Consider the following 25742-nt stretch of genomic DNA (forward strand, 5'->3'; position numbering starts at 1 on the left):
TTTACGCATTATTTTGCACTGCCTTCCTAACTGATACCCCAGTAAACGTGACTTGAAGCCGACAGCAGTTGGAAACGCAATCTTAAATAAATGAAAGCACAGGGAATAGAAGATATAAGCTCCTAAATAAACAATTTGAAACTAATGAAACTCAAGTAAAAAAACTTAATCCCATGAGAGCAACGAGTGATAAGGGCAAGAAATTGATAAAATCAAGTACAAGAAAAAATTTTGATAGGCCTATTTCTGATGCCATAGTTAATGTTCTGCCCAAAGCCAAGTTTTCACGTGATAGGTCTCCATGCTCTCCTTCTGTCTTCTGCCAGCCTCATCAGGTCTGCGTAATTTCTGCGTCCCTTCATGTCGTTTATCACGCTGTATCTTCACCTACCTCTCAATCTCCTCTCACAAACTAGAATTTCCAAGAAGTCAAGTCTCAACGAACGTCTCATCCTCTTCTTCTGCAGCAGTCCGATGAAGAGAATCAAAGCTGATTTTTTATTTACAGCTTGAAACGATAGAACAAATTCAAAAGATATTAGGAATGATTCCAGTGCCCTAGATGTAAAAGGTAGGCCCACAACGATTGTGCAACAAGAAACACATTTTACATGAGTAAATTGCAATCCGTACAATGTTATTGAACAGGTCTTTAATTAAAATTCAGACTTCTATGCAGACCACATTAAGCTAACTGGTGGAATTTCGTAAAAAAAAAAAAAAAAAAAATAATTACTGCCAGTAAAATTGTCCTTTTTTGTAACGTTCCTTGGTGTAACGAAAACTGTAATTTTATTTACTACAAAAAAATATTTTTGAAATCTTAGTAGCATGTTTTGTTTACTCAATATTGTGTTTTATGAAATGTGTAAATATGCCCCCATAGGTGCGTAAACTTGCCCATGTCCGGGGCACTGTTACGCATTCGACTTGGGCCTGTATAAAATTATTTTGCACTCTTAAATGTAGTGTTGAGTTAGAATAATAACCACGTTATAAGACTAAACGATTTTAAAAATTCCGGAAGGAAATCGGCTTAAATGCGCACCAGTATCGCCTACATACAACACAACGAGAACTGTCGACCTAAATTTGGACAGTATAAATGACTGTGTAATCAGGTGTTGGTCTAACCTCTGTACATTAAGCGGAATAAACTTAAATGTTTTAGTTAACAGTAATTAATTCCACGTGTGCTATTCTGAGCCAAAAGGATTAAATTAATGTTACTGTGCAAGTCAGAGGCAATAAAGCTCGTCCCACATACTCGCCCTCTACGTTTACTCAAACATGTAAAAACCAAGATCAAGAAAATTAAATTAACATCATTCTTTGTCACTAAGTACAGTATCCACAACTGCACAGTAGCTGTATTTCAGAATAAAATTCAGCCGTCAGTTGCGAATAATTGTTATTTCATGGAAGTCTGCTTGATGTTTCACAAACGCATTACATATAACTTCCTTTAAATAGGTTAGTTATAATTTTTACTCGCTATTATACACTCCTGGAAGTGGAAAAAAAGAACACATTGACACCGGTGTGTCAGACCCACCATACTTGCTCCGGACACTGCGAGAGGGCTGTACAAGCAATGATCACACGCACGGCACAGCGGACACACCAGGACCGCGGTGTTGGCCGTCGAATGGCGCTAGCTGCGCAGCATTTGTGCACCGCCGCCGTCAGTGTCAGCCAGTTTGCCGTGGCATACGGAGCTCCATCGCAGTCTTTAACACTGGTAGCATGCCGCGACAGCGTGGACGTGAACCGTATGTGCAGTTGACGGACATTGAGCGAGGGCGTATAGTGGGCATGCGGGAGTCCAGGTGGACGTACCGCCGAATTGCTCAACACGTGGGGCGTGAGGTCTCCACAGTACATCGATGTTGTCGCCAGTGGTCGGCGGAAGGTGCACGTGCCCGTCGACCTGGGACCGGACCGCAGCGACGCACGGATGCACGCCAAGACCGTAGGATCCTACGCAGTGCCGTAGGGGACCGCACCGCCACTTCCCAGCAAATTAGGGACACTGTTGCTCCTGGGGTATCGGCGAGGACCATTCGCAACCGTCTCCATGAAGCTGGGCTACGGTCCCGCACACCGTTAGGCCGTCTTCCGCTCACGCCCCAACATCGTGCAGCCCGCCTGCAGTGGTGTCGCGACAGGCGTGAATGGAGGGACGAATGGAGACGTGTCGTCTTCAGCGATGAGAGTCGCTTCTGCCTTGGTGCCAATGATGGTCGTATGCGTGTTTGGCGCCGTGCAGGTGAGCGCCACAATCAGGACTGCATACGACCGAGGCACACAGGGCCAACACCCGGCATCATGGTGTGGGGAGCGATCTCCTACACTGGCCGTACACCACTGGTGATCGTCGAGGGGACACTGAATAGTGCACGGTACATCTAAACCGTCATCGAACCCATCGTTCTACCATTCCTAGACCGGCAAGGGAACTTGCTGTTCCAACAGGACAATGCACGTCCGCATGTACCCCGTGCCACCCAACGTGCTCTAGAAGGTGTAAGTCAACTACCCTGGCCAGCAAGATCTCCGGATCTGTCCCCCATTGAGCATGTTTGGGACTGGATGAAGCGTCGTCTCTCGCGGTCTGCACGTCCAGCACGAACGCTGGTCCAACTGAGGCGCCAGGTGGAAATGGCATGGCAAGCCGTTCCACAGGACTACATCCAGCATCTCTACAATCGTCTCCATGGGAGAATAGCAGCCTGCATTGCTGCGAAAGGTGGATATACACTGTACTAGTGCCGACATTGTGCATGCTCTGTTGCCTGTGCCTATGTGCCTGTGGTTCTGTCAGTGTGATCATGTGATGTATCTGACCCCAGGAATGTGTCAATAAAGTTTCCCCTTCCTGGGACAATGAATTCACGGTGTTCTTATTTCAATTTCGAGGAGTGTATATGGTACTTGCTTGACTGTATACATAAATGTGATTCATTTTCTGTAAATTATCAAAAAGTGGCTCTAAGCACTATGGGACTTAACATCTGAGGTCAGGAGTCCCCTAGAGTTAGAACTACGTAAACCTAACCAACCTAAGGACATCACACATAGCCATGCCCGAGGCAGGATTCGAACCTGCGACCGTAGCAGCCGCTTCATTCCGGACAGAAGCGCCTAGAACCGTTCGGCCACGACGGCCGGCTTGTAAATTATCAATCTGTGTTTGTAATTACCACATACAATATGTGCATTTTTAGGAACGTCATCGCATTAAGATTCCACGAAGAAGATGTAGACAACTGCAGAACCAATATTAAGTTTGTTTTGTAGTACATTTCTTAAATTTTACATAAATGGGTGAAGTAGTTCTAATGATTTATAATATCACAAATTTTGTAGGCTTCCGAAGGTGACAGATTGATCTGTTCAAACCAGTAAAGCGAAATAAAAATAACTGTGCGACTAACGGCTGCATTTTACTCTGAAAAGTATACTGAAATTGCTGAGAAAATAGCGACTATGAATAAAGTCATAGCACCAATGTTGTTCCATAGTAAGTATGTATGCACCCATAAATTCACTCACTAACTCGAAATACACCGATCCGACTAACAGATGCCACGCTCATAATAGCGTAAACAAACGAGCACAAACTGTTCTACACAAGCTGTCAAATTCGAAAACCGCGCGGGCTGTTGTTCTCAGCCGCTCTCGTATTGCACAACGGCGGGTTGTAAATATGATCATTTCACATTTCGAACATGAGAAATCGGAATCTGCAAATGCACTGAATGAATAGATTTAATGTGTGTGAAATCTTATGGGACTTAACTGCTAAGGTCATCAGTCCCTAAGCTTACACACCACTTAACCTAAATTAGCCTAACGACAAACACACACGCCCATGCCCGAGGGAGGACTCGAACCTCCGCCGAGAACAGCCGCACAGTCCATGACTGCAGCGCCTGAGACCGCTCGGCTAATCCCGCGCGGCAAAATGAACAGACGCAGGTGTGCGTATTGTTTCACTAAAGAGTAGAAACATTAGAGATGTGGAGTAAACAAATTAGATTATGCAATATAAAGTGGATGTTTATCCACATGTTCTCACACGCCATTAGGAAATGGTGCGATATGCAACTACGCCACGGCGGGTATGGCCAATAGAAACCTGGAAGTATGTTCTTTCCTTTAACATTTTTCTGTATAACTGTATGTAGTTTTTATGCAGCTTCCTTCTGAAACGCTTTTGGGCTTGTCTACCATTCGGATGTGTGACCATCCGGGTCTGACGAGCGCTGTTGGCAAGCGAGGTGCACTCATCCCTTGTGAGACCCATTGGGAAGCAACTTGATTGAGAAGTAGCGATTCCAGTCATGAAAGCTGATTACGTGTTCTTCCGTATCCACATTCGGTGACCCTGTCGGCTAAGAATGATACGGCGAACGTTTGGTACCGTTGGGCCTTCCGTGGCCCGTTCTAACTCAGTTTTGCAATCAGTGAACCAAGTAATGGGGCCTATCTGATGGTTCCATTTCATGGCTCCACAAATTGTTACGCTGAAGTATTTCTGTAAATTACCTAATTCTAATTGTGACTCATTGATTCTGTAGTCATAAGGTACTAGTTTTCTTCATTTAGTGATTTGCACGGTTACAAGTTTCTGACGTTTAATGAACAGCGTGAGTCTTAAAAGTCTATTTCTTAATAATAAATTTATAGTTGATACCTGTTCAGGTATTCAAGATACTAATATTGGCATCATATTGAAAATACGTATCTTACCTCCACAGTCGCTACTCCAGGAGTTCGCCGGTTCCAAATATACGCCATTATGAGAGCACGTCGAAGATAAATTACAGGGCATTCGTGTTTACTCAAGATTCGAACAACTATTGTCTCCGTAGCGTGTCCTTATCTGTTGTTATAGTAACCAGAAAGCCAAACAAAGAAGGCCTACTTTTTCAGCGTAGAACCCTGGAAAAGCTTTGTTCGCAGGACTGCATGTGTCGGGGCGATGTTGTGTGGCCGTCGGGCCGGAATATTGTGGGTAATTGTAGCCCGCGTGGCGCCGGGACCGCAGTAGAGAGCGATCGATTCGCAGCTCTGTTGACTTTGCCGGCAAGACGGGTGGCGCGACCATGTCTGCTCGGTGGTGTGCTGGCGTAATTCTCACGATTGCTTTCCCCGCACTAGTATAGATAGCATCGAAAACGTCTGAAAATCTGTGCCAGGTGCTGTCAAAAGCTCTTTGCACACAAAAATATTTTAACGGGGAAGGGGGGGGGGGGCTCAACGCACTTGTTCTTTCGCTGAGTTACTTATTCTACAGAAAAGAAGAAACCAAGTGAACCGGGTAGATTCTTGCTAGCGTAGAAGGGTCAGTAATTTAGATGATGCAGAATATCCCGTCAGCTTAGAAGAGCTACAAGACTGAATTAATAAAAAATATAGAAAAGTTTAGACAGTGATTTTAATGCATTAGGTGTTTCACATAGACTCGCCCCACATGAGTGCTGAGTGCAATGGACAGAGTGTTCATAGATACAAGTGAAACTGTGAGAAAACACCATCTCTGGAATGTTATTCAACCCGAGCGTCACATTGGCATGAAGTCCGTTATTCGATTACGTCGTCAAATCGTTAGCTTTTCATACAGATTTGAGCAATTTGTCTTTTTGTGTTGACACCACCTAGCCTTGTTACCTTTCATGATGTTTTCCAGAAAATAATTGTCTCCGTCTCGTATTTCATTCTAGTCGTGACAGGTGTCCATACGTCATTATTTTCCTTCGGGAGTCAGGGTTGTGGACATACTTTGCACATCTTTCTCTTTGCAAAATTTTCCGCAGGATCTGTTGAACACTTTATTTAAAGACGTTACTCCATTGACACAACAACATTGCCACCCTACAGCCGCACATCGATTGCTTGTATTTCCTGGTCACAGCTGACTAATCGAATGCACGTATGTTGTTTACAGTTGTTAGTTCAAGTTGCCATTGTAGGTACTGTGTTGACGTCCCTTATACAATATGAATAAATTTATTTTCGGAATTGTTGGACGGACATTATAGAATTATGCCGCTAGTAATTCCATTATTTAAGGTTGTGTTGATCTTTAGAATACTTCTTAGGCTCCAAACCAGATGCCATTACACCAATGTAAAACGGATTTGCACTTTGAAGTAATTTGTTCACTGCTTTACAATGGGTTTCAAGACGGGGTCAGTCAGTAACCTCACTAATATCGGCGTATTGACTACGCTTACTATATTTTATAAAATCTTGCACTTATTTTTACCATATACATCGTATGACTGCTATAAGTGAAAGTATTTGTCTTTTTGACTGAGAACGGTGTACTGACATCATTATATCAGTATTTACGCCATCTGCAGACTAATAATTATAGCTATCACAAGTCGTATGTTTCTACGTTCGTTAGTACCTCCTAGTCCATGTGGCAGGAGCAAGTCATTAATGCTTATTTTCCCCTGGGTTCCAGACCAGGTGATGAAGTATGGACACGTGGACGCAAAACGGTTAGTCTATACTTACAGCTGCAGTCCATTTAGAGCTGCAGTTGCGACTGTGCAGAAAACATCAGGTAGTAGAGCACGTGAAATGTTTTTGGGAAGACTGTTAGACACAGAGATAAAGCAACTAACACACTGATGTGTATAGCTACTGAGATACGACAGATAAAAGTATCCGCACGTTCACCAGTTACACCCTCTATATCCTGCAAGGAACGACTGCCGAATCGAATCCCTGAATTCTAAATCGGCCAAATTTATTACTACATGAAACTCTGACCTTCTCCAAAGATCCTTGTTCTTCAAAACATCCTTTCTGCGCAGTAGCATCTGTAGCAAGTCTTTCGATATGCACAACCTTATTAATTATTGCGTTACTATGATTGTTAGCAAAAAGTCATCTCGTCTTTTATAATATAATGTAGGAAGTTTGGAGAATTCTTGACATAATAACAATTACACCTTCATTACCCCTTTTGCCATATAAAAAATCCAAACCAAATGTATTACTACACTATGTCCTCCCACCAAGTATTGGTACAGTAAAACGATAATTTCTACGACGAATCTATCGGTTCGGACGACGGCGAAAAGGGCTCTTCGTCCTCATCATCCGAAGATACTTTATAGAACAGTACCTCTTCATCACTACACGCTTCCGATGTATCAATCTTCTCCTTTAATAGATAGGCATCAAACGCTTGAAAAGGTATTGAAGATACTCACAAACTTGTAATTATCATCTTGGAGAAATCAAAGTACGATCATGAAGCACATATTCACCCTTCAATGTGACACATATTCACAACGATGAATGACGAGGCGGGGACCTGGGATCTGTAAGTCTTCATGTTTGCTGTTTGCTGTTCAGGAAACGTTTCGCCTCGAAAATCGCCTCTAAGCTACCACGCAATTGTTTCTTCATAGAAAGAAACACACGGAAATTTTGCAAGGTTGCTTTTATTTTGCAACAAAACAATATAAACAGGTGATATTAAAGTAGAAACAATGCAAAGAATTCAAAACGTAAACGACAATAACATGCATAACGGCCGACAAAAATCTTCGTTTTTTCCAACTTAACGGATTTGTACACATTTCGGCAACTGGTTAATGTGCTCATTATGGGGTATGACCCGCTCTGGCAGCAGCACAGGCCTGACAACGATGGGGCATGCTGTAAATAACGTCATCAGTCTCATGTTGATGCAATAACGCCCATTCTTCCAGCAGAGCTGATCGCAATCTTGGAGAGTTGATGCTGACGTAATGCAAGCCTTCTCCCTAATGCATCCCAGACGTGCTCTATGGGATTCAAATCGGGACTGCGAGCAGGCCACGACGTGCGTGCAATGTCTTCCATTTCCAAGAGGACATTAACCATCCCTGCTCTAAGAGGTCGAGCATTATCGTCCATCAATACGAACGAAATCTGGACCCACAGCACCTCACAACCACCTCAAATGAGGTCGCAAGATCTCGTCACGATACCTGACAGCAATTAAATCTTGCCGACTCGCCCATACAATTTCATGACTAGGAGTTCGAGTGAATCACTGTCCATACCATTAGGGGTCCTCTTTGATATCGGTGTCTTTCCACGATATTTGGGTTCCGAATCGTGAATGCGAAATCATGCAGAAACACTCTCCAGACTAAATCGAGACTCATCAGTGAAAACAACATTAGCCCACTGTCCGACCGCCCCGGTGGCATGTTAATGACTCCACTCTAGACGCTTCCTTTCGCGAAGAAGCATCAGAGGTAGGCACACAACAGGTCTCCAACAATAGCTTGCCGAAGCATTCTGCACACCGTTTGCCTCGATACAAAACGTCCTCGGATGTTGCGAGCTCACATTCCATTTGCCCTGCAGTACTAAGGTAGTACTGTCGTGTCCCTACAGACAAAAGATGGTCCTCTCTTCTGAAGTCACAAATGGTCGGCCCTGCCTTGTCCTTCGTAATAGAGTTTCGGTCTCTATAAACTGTTACCACATCCGGGAAGCAACAGAACGATTCACACTAAGTTATAGGGCCACATCAGCTTGCGATTGTCCTGCTTCCTCCACCGCAGAGAGTTTGGTAGCCATCTTCTCTGTGCCACACAGCACCGTCTGTGGCTGCGTACACAGTGATCGTGGATGTGGAATTGACTCCTATGGCGGCTTGCTAAGGTAATACACTGCTGGCCACCGTAAATGCAACACCCTGAAGGAAGCATCCGAATCAAGTGAAATTTACACCATGGGTTTGCAGCGATGAGATATGCAAATGATTAGAATTTCAGCGCAGACGCACATCACGCCCGCCTGTGGCGCCACCTCATAGCGCCATTTAAGGCTTGGCGATTTCGACTAGTGTACGTTCGGCACGTGTGTTTACCTTGTGGTTGTTTCACAAGACGATCAGTTATGCCTCGTAGACAACAGCGAACATCTTTTGATCAAGTATCCGAGTTCGACAGAGGAAGGATAGTGGCTTACCGAGATTGTGGATTATCATACAGAGAAATCGCTAGTCGTGTTGGACGAAACCAAACAACTGTAATGCGCATATGTGACCGTTGGATGCAGGAGGGTACGACGGACCGACGTGGTCGATCGCATTCACCTCGGTGCACCACTGCACGTGCTGATAGGCAAATTGTGCGCATGGCAGTGACGGATCGCTCAGGGACATCCCGAACCATAGCACAGCACATTGCGTCTGTAACGCATCATCCAGTGTCTGCGCGTACCATTCGACGCCGTTTACAGCAGAGTGGTCTGTCCGCAAGACGTCCATTGCTTCGTCTACCATTGACGCAGAACCACAGACGTCTCCGTCGCCAATGGTGTGATGACAGACGGATGTGGACGGCAGAATGGAATGACGTTGTCTTTACTGTCGAGGCACGCTTCTGTCTGCAGCACCACGATGGTCGGATTCGAGTGTGGAGACACCGTGGAGAAAGGATGCTGGACAGCCGCATTATGCACCGCCACACTGGTCTTGCACCGGGTATTATGGTGTGGGGCGGTATTGTATATTACTCTCGCACGCCTCTAGTACGCATTGCCGGAACTTTAAATAGCCGGCGCTACATATCCGAGGTGCTGGAGCCAGTTGTCCTTCCTTACCTTCAGGGCTCGGCCACAGCCATATTTCAACAGGATAATGCGCGACCACACGTGGCACGCATTGTCCAAAAGTTCTTCGTCAATAACCAGATTGAATTGCTTCCCTGGCCGGCTCGATCTCCGGATCTTTCGCCGATAGAAAACATGTGGTCCATGGTTGCTCAACGAGTGACCCAGATTACATCCCCAGCTGCCACACCAGATGATCTTTGGCAACGTGTGGAAGCTGCTTGGGCTGCTGTACCCCAGGAACACATCCAACGTCTCTTTGACTCAATGCCGAGACGTGTGGCAGCGGTGATCTCCAACAATGGCGGCTACTCTGGCTACTGATTCTGGCAGGAACCACATGTCACAGACGTCTGTAAACGTAATCATTTGATACTTGGTCAACATGTTATCTACAAAATAAATTTTGTTGTGCTACCTCTTGTCTTTCTTCGTGTTGCATTTACGGTGGCCAGCAGTGTATGTCGATGGGGAGTGCAGTCATGTAGTGGATGGTTCTTCCGCTACTTGAGCCAATGTAGACGGAAAACTATTTACACTAAGGGTAACCGACTATACAGGAATGGTCTTGAGACTGTTCGCTGCAGGATCTGCAGTGCTGGTGTCACAAATTACCCGTAGATGCCGAGTACTGTTACTATCACGTAGCATTGGTCAGTGTGCATTACAGTTGCAGACAGTCAACATACGTCTCGACAAGGTGGCAGGGCCTTACTCATAAAACTGTTTTATAAAAACGACGGCAACAGTGCTGACGCTCTTCGCGAATATCGACGCCATAAATGAATACGGATGGATCATACTTCCGTACCAGGGATGAACAACATGAATTGAAAGTTCTGGTTAACTGGCGATTTGGGAATTGCTCCTCGGACGGCCAATAGTGGCACACATTGTTCAAGAAGTTACTGTTCTCTTGGCTGAGACTGCAATGTGCGATCTTCAAGCTGTGTACGATCTGTGTCACGATAGCTGAACACTCCATCGTCGACCTTCCCGAAAGTGATGTGAAATGGCATCGCTAGTGCGGCACCAGACCGTCGTGGACGCAAATAGTCGTCATATTGAGCAACTTTTGTAGCCTGGAATAAAACGTGGTACGCAATGAAAAAAATGTTACTCTCTAATGTAGAAACTAAAATGTGTTTTTTGCAATTGTTTATTCGTTACTTCTCTTCCACGTGGAAATTACAAATGTTTCCACCAACTTTCATTCTCCTACTATCACTCGTTTAACTGGGGACCTTCACGAAGTTTAATTAGAAGCACGCTATAGTTGCGAACAAACACAACATTAATTACGTAATTTAAATTTTTATGGCGGTAATTAAAACCTTATGACCATCCATTGTGTTTTGCTAGGCTGGTAACTGTTTCGAGATTTTCGGTCATGTCACGCCATGTCAACCGCTAAGGCTGAAACGCAGGTTTCATGTTGAGATAAAACGAACCGCACAATAATTTGTGCATGTCCTTAAATTTAGAAGGTAATTCTGCTTCGCCGTATTGATGTCTTAAGGTCGTAAACATTGTCATTACCATTATCATCGTCATCATAAGCGACAACAGCAGTATTATCAGCAACAAAACGAATAACCAATTGACAATCACTGTCTCTCCCACGCTGCTCCTTTCGTCAAGATCTTTAGCTCTATGGATCTTCATGCCCCAGTTTTGAAGAATCATCTGCTCGCGTTTCATTAGATCGTAGTCGCACTGCACATCCTACACCGCCAATTTTTCTGAAAAGCAATTTCTTTTTGAGTCTTAGTTGACCAAAAATAACGCCGTAGAAGCTCAACTAATTACACATACGAAAACCGCATGCTGTAAGAATTAATAGTTGAAACACGGTTCAATTTGAAAGAATTTCCGCTATTGTTTAGGACACAAACGTCCTAGTCATACGCACACCGCCGATAAATTTAAATGTTAGTATTATATAACGTTCTTCGATTCCATAATCGAAAAACTCGTTTTAATGAAGGCTATAATTGAAATTCACTGATCAGCCAGAACATTATGGCTACCTACATAATAGCCGGTATGTCCCCTTTTGGCACGGATAACAATGGCGACGCATCATGGCGTGGCTGCAAAGAGGCCTTCGGAGGTCGCTCGAGGGAGTCGGCATCACATCTGCACACACAATTCACCTAATCCTGTAAATTCCAGGGAGCGCAGCGTTGAGCTCTGACGTCACGTTCAGTCACATCCCAGATGTGTTCGATCGGGTTCAGATCTGGCGAGCAGGGGACCAGCACATCAAATTGGAACTCGCCACTGTGTTCCTCTAACAGTCTAACTACTCCATCATTCTCCTGGCCTTGCGACATAGCGCAGTATCTTCTTGAAAAATGCCACTGCGCTCGGGAAACGTGATTGTCATGAAAGGGTGTACGTGGTCTGCAACCAGTGAACGACAACCCTTGGACGTAATGCATGAGCTCCACTGCGCCCTGGATGCCCACGTGAATGTTCCACAGACCAACGTGGAGCCGCCGCTAGCTTGTCTGCCTTCCGCAGAACGAGTGTCAAGGAGCTGTTCCCATGGAAGATTACGGATTCTCGTTCTCCCATGTACATGACGAAGAAAATATCGGAATTAATCAGATCATGCAAGGATCTTCCACTGCGCCAACGACCAGTGCCGGTGGTCAAGTGCCAATTTCAATGGTATTTGCCGATGTCGTGGTGTTAACGTTGGCATATGCATGTGTCTCCGGCTGCGGAGGCCCACCGTTATGAGTGTTCGGTGCACTGTGTGTTCAGACCCTCTAGTACTTTACCCAGCATTAAACTCTGATGTTGGTTCTACTATAGTATCCCGCTTGTTTTACCTGTCTGACCCGTCTCCAACGTCCGATGTCTGCAATGAGGGGTCGCCGCCCAATGACGTCTGGTCGTGGTTTCACCTTGGTTTTTCCATGTGTAGAAGATATTCACCGCAACTCTCATAAAACACCCGACAAGTCGTGCAATTACCGAAATGCTTATACCGAGCCTGTGAGCGATCACATTGTGCCCCCGGTCAAATTCAGATAGATCGGGCGTCTCCCCCATTCCACACACGGACAGCACGCTCACTGGTATTGAGTGCACTGTACGGTTGCCAGACTAGCAGTCATTCCTCGCCAGGTAACGCTGCTGTCACCTGGAAATTCTTATATCGATAGTGGGTCGGTGGTGATAATGTTCTGGCTGATCAGGTGTATTGTCTGAGGCATTCCATACAGCACCGAAAGTGCCTATAGGTCCTAAATTTTTCAACTTGTCATCTATACCCTATTTATTCAGTCTATTGAGTGGTCGTGTATCCCCGTCCAATACTTTAGTGATGGTGACGCAGGTAGTATTATGTCATAGAATTCGTGAACAGAGAGGACTTTAAGTGATACGGTTGGCTTGAGGACGGTGTTTTATGTATTCTTATCTAACGCTATCAATATTCTTACGTATTCTGTCAAACAATCGATGTACTCTCCAACGTTTCAACTCTAAACTTAGGGATAATTTTGGTAACTTTACTTGCCGTGTTTATGTAACGGTCCTTAGAATTGACTTACGCCCTACATCTTTTTGTCCCGAGTACTACAGGACAATCGCACCAACCAATCTCCTTTCTGTAATTTATGGTGTGCTGCGATAGCGTGTATAAAATTATATAACGACGAACCGAAAATCTGTTATTATTTTGTTACGACAACCGCAGAGCACGTGTGATTTGTATTCCTACCTGTTCTTTTGATGACGTGTCTTGCTAGTATTTATAACATTATGAAACGGTAAAATGACAGATATGATTGGTTTGTTACGACTACTGCAGAAACGTTGCGGTTAGCCATTCTATTCTATACTAAATCTGAGAAGGTGTTTATCGTTTACGTCTACATCTGTCTGTCCTCTACCAATGCAATTCACAATTAAATGCCTGGCAGAGAGTTTATCGAACCACCCTCAAGCTATTTCTCAGCCGCATCACTCTCGAAAAGCGCGTGCTAAAAACGGACACTTAAATGTTTCCATGCAACTCTGATTTCTCTTGTTTTATTATGATGACTATACCTCCGAATGTAAATGGGCTCCAAGAATATATTTTCGCATTTAGAAGAGACAACTACTGGTTAAAATTTCGTGAGGAGATCCTGCAGCAACGAAAAACGCCTTTGTTTTAATGATTTCCACCCTAATTCGCGTATCATACCCATGGAAATCTCTTCCCTATTCCGCTGTAATACAAAACAAGCTTTCTTCTTCGATGTCCTCCGTCACTCTTATCTGATGTGGATCCCACACAGCGCAGCAAGAAGAGAACGGGCAAGTGCGCTGTACACAGTTTCTTTAACAGATCTGTTGCATTGTGCCAATAAAACGTTCCCCGCAACATTATCTATGTCATTGTTCCAATTTAAGTTATTCATATCAGCTATTCCTAAACAAGTGAAAGTTGTTATCTGTGCATGCGTTTGAGAAGTTGTGTAAAAATAACGTCACTGGGTAACGTTTTTTATGTTTCCCAGAATAATGTGTGCACGAAGAACAAATCAACAGATAAATATAACTCTACCCGACTCTCCACAACGCTGCAAAAGTGCACTACATTTGTACCATATGATGATGAATAGCTGGCGATTCCAAATCAATAAAGGAAAATAAAAATTGAAGAATAAAACACAAGGCGCTTGGCTGCAGTAATTGCTGGACCGTTTACTCATCAAATCCCTAGTGTTCTTCATCCATAATTCATAGAAGTTTTGTCTCCCAAATCGTTTATATAGATCAGGAGCAACAGAGGGCTTACAAAACTTCATTGGAGAACGTCGGATGCTACTTTCTTCTTTGGTCATCAGTCATCTGACTGGTTTGATGCTGCCCGCCACGAATTACTCTCCTATACCACATTTTCATCTCAGAATATCACTTGTAGCCTACGTCCTCAATTGTTTGCTGGATGTATTCAAATCTCTGAAACCTCAGCCAACCAAAAACATTGCAAGCAGACACATGAAGGAAAATGCGACTTCTATCGAATTAATTATCATAGCCAACCACAGATCATCTTACTCAGGTCCACACGAACATTCCAGCGTTGAACGGCTGTGAACTGCAGCTGGTCCCACGGCTACAAGCTCTGAGTTTTTCACCTTATTTTCAGATCTTATCTCGCCAGAAAGGATTCCTTCTAGCACCTTGCAGAATGCAACTTTTATGGAACGTAAGCCACCCTTCTATGCACCTGCTGTGCGGGCAAGGGACACTGTGGCTACACTGTTGTACACTTGCTTGGGAGGTGGGGGGAGGCAGTTTTTAAGTACCGAGCATGTTTATCACATTCCGAGTCTTTTAAGATACTTTCCGTGTCACGATTTAGCCAAGGAAAACGTCGAAGGGTGCAGGTAATGACACTAGAAGGTAGGGGGAAGAAAAAGTAATCAGCATTGCATGGCCTCTGGGTGCTACTTTTTTTTCCTTTTTTTCTTCTTTTCTTTTTCTATAGCCAGTGTATTATGGTGGTGAACAGGTTTACTTTAATGTATCCAGACTACTTAACTGTGTCCTTTGGCTACACCATGTCGCCACTGAACACACAACCCTTTCACTGGGAAATATTATTCATTGAAATGTCACTGTATCTGCGGCTGACGTGCAACCTCCAACTGTAGAAGGTTGCCCTCATTATGGTCTAAGCCAAGAATCACTGAATCGCTACAAAATGGAGGATTCACGGGAAAAATGGGTTAAGTAAAAAAATGAAATTTTATCTTATTAAAGCTTCGGAAAGCTTTCAACAAGCTGCTTTTATCAGTTTTTGTTTCATGGAAAGAAGGGGGATAGTCTCAAAGTTACAGCGGTTTAAAAATATAGCATACACGGGAAAAAGGAGGTAAGTGAATGTGAAACTAGGAAAAAAGAGGGTTAGTCAGTTGGCAGCACTGATCGCAGCTGTTGTTTACGTTCCATTGTCTATCATTATCAAGTGTTGAGTATGTGCTGTTGGAGAGATTAAATTATTGCTTCGTGTGCTGTGTGAATTGTTTAGTTTATTTTACGTTTGAACTGAACTGTGGAAGTGAACATGGCAAATGAAGATGAGGAAAATATCACCTTCAGCCAACTGCCACATTCAACGAAGAAAAGGAAGAGAACAGGTCGACTTTCCAAAGTGAGAAAAAAACTTTTATCAACTACTCATGAATTAGGGCCAGATTGTAAATGTTCCAGATTGAAATGTTTTTAGAGTACCACTGACGCAGAACGTGGGTATATTGTATCTAATTATAACTAACTGTGAATGAGCAGAATCTTTACTTGGCAGCCCTAATTAATGTAAATAGTATATCGCAAAGGAGACCTAGTCAACCAGAAAATGAAGTTGAATTTCGTGACAACAATTATTCATATCGTGTAAGAGTGAAGAGGGAGAATTCTGTCACTGAAGTAAATGTTTGTCCTAAAGCTCATACATCTTTTCATGAAATATCTAAAAAAAATACAACGTTATCTCAAAAAAGTTCTGAGTCCTAAGGATGGTCAAGGCCAATAGTCTAATCGGAAACATCGTGTGACATCGGAGGTACTTGACGCAGTTCGTCAACACATTAGTTCATTTAAAGGTGAACGATGCCATACAGCTTGAAAACCTCTAATAAATTGTGTTTCTCACCCGATCTAAACATCAGTAAGATGTATGAGTTATTTAAGACATCATACCCTACTCAATCTGTGTCGTATGAAAAATATGAACTTGTTTTCAATACTGAATTTAACGTCTGCTTCGTAGTTACTGTGCTATGCATGCTGACGAAATTCGAGCTGTTGAACATGCTTTGAAATCGTACCCGGGAAATAGCTCTGAAAGGACGAGTGCAGAAAATGATCGATCAGCTGTCAACGGTGAAAAAACTCACTTATCAAAATCTGACATGTTTTATATTCGTAAAAGAAGTTCTAACGCAAACAGCAGGGCATCAAAAGAATGCGAATGTATTACTATGGATTTCCAGAAGAACTTACCTATCCCTAACATCACAACTCCCGACGTGTACTACAAGAGACAGTTAACGTTGTGCATGTTTAACATTCATTTATTGTCAACCGATGAATCATGTTTCTTCGTGTATGATGAAACAGTAGTCTAGAAAGTGTCTAATGAGGTCTCTTCCGTTTTGTTTTATTTTGTGACGTGGTCAGTATCAACTAAAAAAATGGGTTGAAATGCCCAAAGACTGGATAGAGGAAATAAAGAGTGCAAGAACAAAACCCTCACCGTTTCATGTCGTCGATGTAGACAGAGAGTTTGTAAGAGATTGGTCTACACACCTCGATCAGATATATTTCAAGAAATGTCGATTTCCTTCTAGACCAATAAGAAAATTAGTGGCTGCAAAAGAGCATCCATGATTCTTGGAATACAGAAGTATTTCCATGGCCATTGGGATCGCCATGTATCAACAAACCACTTACGGTTCCAACAGAACAACCTCAGCCTCAAGGAGAGTTCTTTCTGTCTGACTACATAAGGGTGAGTGTTTTTGTTTCATCCTTATATTTTTCATCATTTTCATTGTATAGTTTACTTAAAACAGTTGTTATCTTAATTTTTGTAAACAACTACACCTACATTTGCTTCTTAAAAAAAACCAACAAGAAGGTGTTTTTGTTGTAGGTGAACAATCTATTACTTTTGACAAGTATGCAGACCTACAACAGTTAAGGGTGTTTTGCGGAGAACAGACTGGGTAGTTTTTTTCCCAGCTGCCAAAACTGGAAAAAGGACAAAAGCGTAACAAGAAACTGTGTCATCAAGATGATACTCTTTTTCCAAAAGCAATAAGTGCAAGTGCTAAGAAGCAGACCCAGAGCGGAAACGAATGAACATAGTTTACAAAGAAATTGTTTTTGCCCACAGAGTTTTGTTCTGTTTATAAAGAATTAATTGTAGTCTATAATTTTCTATGTTATGACTTTTATGGTTTTTTCGTAACTAATAAATTTTTGCACATTTATTTGTTACATTTTTAATGACATCTTAAATAATACAGGTAGTTAGTTCTAATTATACTACGTTTAACAAAGATAACGAATTAGCGAGATTTACTGACATTCCCCCTTTTATAATGACTTACCCCCTTCTTTCATACAAAAAATTGAAGTTATTCGATACAATATTTTCTGTAGGTTGTCACAATACGTTTACACAAAGCCTTGTATCTAACAACTATAAGTAAGCCTACACTAAACATAAATTTGAAGAGGATTGACTAAAAATTTCATTTGGTACAGAAGCTTTGGTGCTAAAATCTTCTTTCCTGTAAAATTAAGAAGAACTGACTTACCCCCTTTTTCCCCTGGACCTTCAAATGAAGAGATCCTCACAGAGTAAAATGAAATGAGAGATCATATAGAAAGAAGATTTTACAAATTACTTGGATGCATACAAGCTCTCAGAAGAGAACAGATAAGTTTCACAGCTCAGTAAGTCAGCTTTACGTCCACAGTATGGCTTATGTGATTCATTGGCTGTTCTAGTTTTCTGTTGTCTATTGCTCATTTATTATTTGTATAATATCTTGAAGACAAAAAAAAATTAAGGCCACGCAATCCCGTCTGCGTTTAACGGCTGCTTCCCTTGTCAGTGTTTTCCACCAATCCTACCTCTACACCCAATGCCCGGTGGCCCACTATGCCACACGCATATCACTTTGGTTGCTTCCACTGCTTCCTTACATGCCCCTCCTGACCACATCAATAACACGTGACTTCCGAAACGAATAGCCGCCCGGGGTAGCCGCGTGGTCTTAGGCGCCTTGCCGCGGATCGCGCTGTTGCCACCGTCTCTGGTTCGAGTCCTCCCTCGGGATTGTTTGTATGTGTTGTCCTTAGCGTACGTTGGTTTAAGTTAGATTAAGTAGTGTGTAAGCCTAGGGACCGATGACCTCACCAGTTTGGTCTCATAGGAACTTACCACAAATTTCTCATTTTTCCAAAAAATTAAGAAACCTCTTTTAAGAAATCTCTTCAGCAACAGCACAATGTGAGCAGAGTGGTCTTCCTCGTGTGTAATCTTTGTAGAGTAAAGAGACAGATGCTAGCGTCGATAACAGATTTACATTTCTGCAATAAGAAAATAAACAAGATCTAGGTTCGTAGCAGATTCTCTCATATTTCCAGGAAAAGGGACGAAGATTAGAGCTTAGCGTGCAGCGAGTGACGAGATCATTATAGACAGAACACAAGCATTGTTTGGACAAAGACAGAGAAATAATTAAGCACTTTCCTTTTCAGCCCGTCACTCATCTTAAACAGTTTCGATAAACTACAATACTTAAATTTTGATCCCGTTGGAGTATTTGACCTCTTCTCCTCCTGAATGGAAGTCCAGTGTCGTAATCACTTTGCTCGATCACATCGCCAGTACGCAACAGTGCTGCAAGAATTATCTGGAAGTTTTCTATTGTACACTCGTAATCAAAGCCTTCCGAATCAGATAATGGAAAAATAGATCAGGGCAATGTCGGGTTGTGGAGACTAATAATTAAAGATGTTTATCACAGTTAATTCATATTTCATGAAACAGAGCGCAAAGATACCCTCTAACATCAACTGGGAAGCTTGTTGGCGCTTTCTCTTATGGAAACTAAAGAACTAACCATAACCTGAGTTGTACAATCATAGAATACTATCAAAGTGACAAAGTAACATACTGTCTGGCAGTTTCATTCCGTGCTGACAATGTGTTTCGTTGATTGCGTTGGATTCAGTTCTCATTGCAGTTCTGACGTAAGATACAGAATGCAGATCCTATTACGAATGCATTTTCTGATGCAACTGTAGTACGAAACCATTAGCTTCCAGCTGGAAATACGTTGTTAGTTCAAATACGCGTTCCTGACACGCCTTGTTTAGAATTTCTGCATGCGATTGAAAGCACCGGTGTTGAGCGCGGTTCTAGGACTCGCGTGTCATCGAGCCCTCCTACCAACACGAACGTTCCGAAATTGGAGTTTCCTTTCCCGTCTTTCTACTGCTCGCCCTCTAATTGCTACTGTAATTAGAAGCAGTAACCAGGAAATTTTCCACTAGCGAGCTAAGGTGTATAACAGGAATGGCAATGCACGTGTCAGACCTGTTCGGATAGTGTCAGAATGCTAGATTCGAGTAGGTCTTACTTATTTCACGCTGGAACGCTGGACGAAGTTGAGGAGTCATCATTGATGAGCCTTTCGGTGAAACCATCTTAGAAATTCCATGACTTAATATAAGGAATCTCATCTCTTGGTGGCCAAACATAAATTTCTAATTACATTTTCAGAAATATTTATGAAATCTTTTTGCCACAACATTACTGCAATTAGTCTCTTCATAGGTTATCAATCGGTCGTTAAGTTGACACAGGAAATATTCTGAGAAACCGTTACCGAAGAACAGATGGAAATCAAGAGATAGAAGTCATCAGCAAGTGGTAGAAAATAAAATGGATAAAACTAATACAAAGAAATGCAGGTAATCAGTCAAAAACTAGACCCTGTATCAACCCTCGGTGTATTATCTCATGGCATTAAGACAAGTACTCTGAAAATACATGATGTATCAAAAAGAGTCATCTGATTTGGCATGTCTATATTCCTGAAACTAACAAACATATACAATGAATTTTATTTTGTGATGAACGGGAAACTCAAAAAGTTTTTCTCCATATCATTTCATAGGCATTCAGTATGCCCCCCGTGAGATGCAGGTAATATGTCAACGCGGTATTCAAATTGTTCCCACAATACAGCGATCATGTCTTGAGTTAGATCTTCCACAGCTGCTGTAATGCGATGGCTCAGTTCATTCATTGTTGATGCTAAGGGAGGCACATGAACACAGTCTTTTATAATCCGCCACGAGAAGTAATCACATACTGTCACGTCTGGTGACCTTGGAGACCAGTAATGTTAGGCTGAATCATTTAGTCCAATGCGACCGGTCCATCGTTCAGCAGTCCTTTGATTTAAAATTCCTCCACTTCCAGTTGCCACTGTGGCGGTTCCCCGTCCTGTTAGTAAATGAAGTCGTTCGAATCAGTTTCCAACTGTGGGAAAAGAAACTTTTCAAGCATATGAAGATATGTGCTTCTTGTAACAGTGTTCTCGGCAAAGAAAAATGAACCATACACCTTTTCACGTGAAACTGCACAAAACACACTAAATTTTGGACAGTCCCTCACAAGTTGTTCAACTTCATGTGGAATTGTTCATGCCATCGTCTAATGCTCTGTGATGCAGGAGGATCCGCACCACACCTAGTACGAAACTCACGCTCAACAGTTATTACTGACCCGCACTGCGCAAAACGTAGAACACGGAACGCTTTCTGTCGTCCCGACATCAATTTTTCTAGAACTGAAGTGGACGCACACTACTGCTACCTACCGGGAACCATGTAAAACTCGAGAGTTTGCTCTTTCCAACAGTACGTTGTTCACATACATATCTCAAATAATTTAATGGTTACGATTCTTTTAAATAGGGTGATTTTCTTGTGATACACCCTGTACAATGTTCCATCATGTTAAAAACTGCATCGTATAGAACTTTATTTGCCACTAGCTAAAGAGACACGAAGTTAATCGATTCATTTTCAAATTCGAGTTTCGCTACTCTTAGCTTTGATTTTCCTCTTCATTTCTTTCTGACCTTAAAAATATTCTGTTATATAGTCAACGACGCATCAGTAACAGTGTAGATATGCATACAACAGTTACACATTATTGTTAGTTGCGAAAGAAATAAGTAGTGACTGCATGCGCTTCGTGAAAACTAAAGAAAGCGGTCAGTATTTTTCAGATGACATATGATCACAGCTCAAGGTTTCCGTATTGCATGGAGTTTTTCAAACTACATCATTTTCGAATTTTTTTCCCATTCACGAATTTATCTATCAAATGATATCTCTCAAGCTTTCTAGTCCACAGATCTTATTGGAATACCTCTGCCTTTATTTTTAAGAAAGTAATGTTGTGGATAAAAAATAAAAAATAGTAATTCACTTATTTGTGTAACTTGTGTGCAGAAACAATCAGTATTTTGGGCACAGTATCGTTCTTAATGAGATAAGGATATACAATAAACACAGTCTCCAAAAATTAGAATAGTTTTCTGCACAACAAGCTGCAGGAGGTTTTGCACCGGTCTTTCAGAATTCCAGACTTAAAAAAAGGGTAACAATAATAACATACATCTACGTTAAAAATCAAGTAGCACGATGTTGAAGGAAATGTTTCTGTAGTGGTAAAGCTAAACAAAGCTAAACAAAGTGCTCTTCGCAACACAGATGATGTGTAATTATGATGTGGTACAGCCCGAAGAACACAATGAATAGTGTGTTATTTACACGAATTAAATTGAGATTATCCTGGAACAGGTCTATCATCGCAGTGGGACTATATTAGGAAAGCGTCATCTGTTCACTTCCATCAACATTAGGCTTAAATATTGCAGAGTCCAGATGGGTCTTGGCAAAATTCTCCACAAGAAGCTGGTGTCCAATAGTGACAATGAGCTACCTGCTATTCAGTCATTTTTTCCGGAAAAATACGTTAAGCGTAAGCTCTTTTTTGCCACGTTTGTCGAAATGCTCAGCAATCATATGGAAGTCATCGTAAGGACGCGATAATACGTCAAATCCATCTAGCTGATCCGAAAATACGAGCTTCATAGTTTTTAACCTTTTGATAGATTCAGTTGCGTAATAGATAAGTACTTAAGTCAATTCTAACTAGGAACATTTTGAAATAAAAAACGAGCAAATGTTTTGTGAAATTATTTTTCTAAGAATAAGAAATAAACTAGTACAAGGAAAAATTATAAGCACCTCACTTGCTGTAGATGATTTCTCCAATCGATCTCATATCTTACTTTTAGACAAATCATTTCACAAAAGATACGACCATTTGTTTTTCTTCTTTTTCAATACTTTTTTTTTGTTTTAAAGATTTATTCAAAAAGCACAGGCTTATTGACACCTCGTTCGTTTTCTTAGGGACCTTCTCAAAATGTCCTGAATTTAGCATTTGATTCGAAGAATCATTTGGATAGTTAAAAAAACACACCAATGTAACTACTTATACGACAAAATATCTAGGCTTTCAAAACATAAATTTTTCACACGTCATTTATCTTCCTAGTGTCTACTGTTCTCGAAAGTCCCAAATTTAACACCTGTTTTGAAGGAAGCTATTTTAAAAATCAAATATCAGTTTTCTGTACTCAAAACAGCAACGCCTTGAGGAGAAGAACTTTTTTAACCTCATGTGCCTTCCTAGTGTGTTGTGTTCTCGAAATGTCATAAATGTAAAGGAAGCATTTTTGACAATTTTCCCTCAAATCGCTAATTTCTTAATTACACTGATTATTTTCAAGCACCTATATATTATTCTGCAATACTATAGCTCAAGCTGGTCAGTTTGATACCCTATTTATCCATTTCTCACTCTTCGTTCAGCTATGAAAATATGGGTAAAAAATTTTCTTCAAATTACTAATTAATTTGATCAACTTCTCATGGTTGGGATTCATAGTCATATAATATTTCTTAAAAGGCATCATAGTCGTCGTTGACTGTATGAAATATTTATTATTACGACTGCAATTTCGGCCTTAGGGCCATTTTCAAGTAACACCGCAATCGTGATAACAAATATTTCATACAGTCGACGGCGACTATGATGTCTTTCCAGAATTATTATATGACTGTGAATCCAAACCATGAGAAGTTAATCAAATGTATGTCTAGCCAGGCATATGGGATATTACTGCACTACCAACGCACCAAGATTAAACTAATGAAGACAAGAGAGTGTATAAAATTTAATAAGAAATAAAGCAAACGATGTAATTCCTAATTATATCAATGTAAAAATTAAGACATCTACAGCAGCAAAGCGAGGTAAGAAGGTAACATTTGCAGTGTTACTTGAAAATGGCCGAAATTTCAATCGTAATAATAAATATTTCATTCAGTCAACGGCGACTACGATGTCTTTTAAGAAATACTAATTAATTGTTTCCTAATTACTCTGATCACTTTCAAGCAAAGGAAAACTTTCTTTAAAAAAAATTAGACCTCATGCTGGTCAGTTTGATGCTCCATTCGTCCGTTTCCCACTCTTAGTTTGGCGATGCGGAAAATTCAGAAAGAAATCTTGTTTCCGCTCCGCCAAAACAAGTGACCAAAAACGAAGACTAGACGTTGAGCAACAATACTTTGGTGCCCTATTGTTGCTTACTTTTATATACAATGATTTTAGTGGATTCTGTACATGATTATGTTTATCGATTTGTAGATTTTGCGATTAGAGGCTTCCTTATGTGCTAAAGAGAGTGTTCGACATAGTTTGGAGGCCATGTGAGAAAAAGCAGTGGAATAGGTATTTGCATTCAGACTATGACCGTTATGAAGCATTTGAGCAACAGGTATGAGGTAGTTTCGGTAGTGACCAAAAACGAAGACTAGACTTTGAGCAACAATACTTTGGTGCCGTATTGTTGCTTACTTTTATATACAATGATTCAAGTGGATTCTGTACATGATTATGTTTATCGATTTGTAGATTTTGCTATTAGAGACTTCCTTATGTGATAAAGAGAGTGTTCGACTTAGTTTGGAGGCCATGTGAGAAAAAGCAGTGGAATAGGTATTTGCATTGAGACTATGACCGTTATTGAAGCATTTGAGCAACAGGTATGAGGTAGTTTCGGTAGTAGAGTATAGTAGTTATGATTTAGTGAATAATTGTACGACACCTAGTAGAGTGGATGGATATCAGGACAGAGTGTTTGGTCTGAGAAAACATTCGATTAAAATTCTATTGGAAGAGAATTCATAGGGTGTACAGTCGTAGAGTGACATGATGAAGATTTTGTATTTAGTGCGCAGTGTATTAGCACTGGAGATAAAGGGGTAAGTCGTGGGATGGTTGTTATCATGTTTATGCGAACAGTTGTTGATTGTAAGTGACGGGTGAGGAGAATTTGACAGTCCGCGAAATTGGCAGAGCTAAGGATATATCAAATCTATGTAAGACTGCATATCTATGGAGAACTGTGGAGTGACGTAATCCCTATGTTCGACGAACAAGCAGATCCGTAATTTTGGTTTACTTTAATGTTTCTGTTAGATAATTAGCTGTTATATCAAGCTCAACTGCCTTAATTTCGCCGACGATTCACGTTGCGTTCCAAAAACACTAACACGACTGCAGGACAAATAAATATACTAAAACATAATGCAGAGAAAGCCATACTCCACATTTCCTTTTGAATAACAAAACATGTGACAAACTTCATCATCTGAAGACAGGACACGATAAGCTAGAAAGAGCTCTAATTTCCCGAGGAAACAGTGCAACTGAAAACGGCCGGCTGGAGTGGCCGAGCGAATCTAGGCGCTACCGTCTGGAACCGCGCGACCGTTACGGTCGCAGGTTAGAATCCTGCCTCCGGCATGGATGTGTGTGATGTGCTTAGGTTAGTTAGGTTTAAGTAGTTCTAAGTTCTAGGGGACTGATAAGACCTCAGACGTTAAGTCCCATAGTGCTCAGAGCTCGGACTGTGGGGCGCTCAACTGCGCGGTTATCAGAGCCCGTACAAATTCCCAACCTTTACTCAGTCCAATCACGTCACTTTCATGAATGATGATGAAACGATGAGGACAACACAAATACCCAGTCATCTCGAGGCAGATGAAAATCCCTGACCCCGGGATGTCTTTGAGCTGATGAAACGTGTTATTTGCAACTTCCCCATCTGCAGTTGAGTATTCCAGTTTATTGTTGTCGACAACACTGACAAAGTAATAATTGATGCTTCCTGATGCTCCTGTTCAATGGATATTACTTCATTATAATGTGAAAGATTGTCTGTTTCCTTTGAAGCTGACAAAATTAATCGCTCCACCAATTCATTCGGATTATTCCAGTAAACAAAGTCAATATGTGTTGGTGATTTGTTCGAGACTGTCTCTCAGTCACGAATGGCAAGCGCAGTGTCGTTCTCCTTCATACCGATAGGTGTTTCATCATCTCTCAGTAATAATTATTCAGTAGTACTGGTATGTAA

At 41.7% G+C, this 25742-nt stretch overlaps 1 protein-coding gene across 1 annotated transcript in view; it reads left to right on the top strand.

Annotated features, from left to right (window-relative positions):
• The window catches only part of LOC126195298 (uncharacterized), a 717802-nt gene that overhangs the window by 644251 nt on the left and 47809 nt on the right, over nucleotides 1-25742 (top strand). The gene's annotated exons all lie outside the window — the stretch shown is intronic.

This window comes from Schistocerca nitens, chromosome 7 (assembly GCF_023898315.1).
Source record: "Schistocerca nitens isolate TAMUIC-IGC-003100 chromosome 7, iqSchNite1.1, whole genome shotgun sequence".
Classification (NCBI taxonomy): Eukaryota; Metazoa; Arthropoda; class Insecta; order Orthoptera; family Acrididae; genus Schistocerca; species Schistocerca nitens.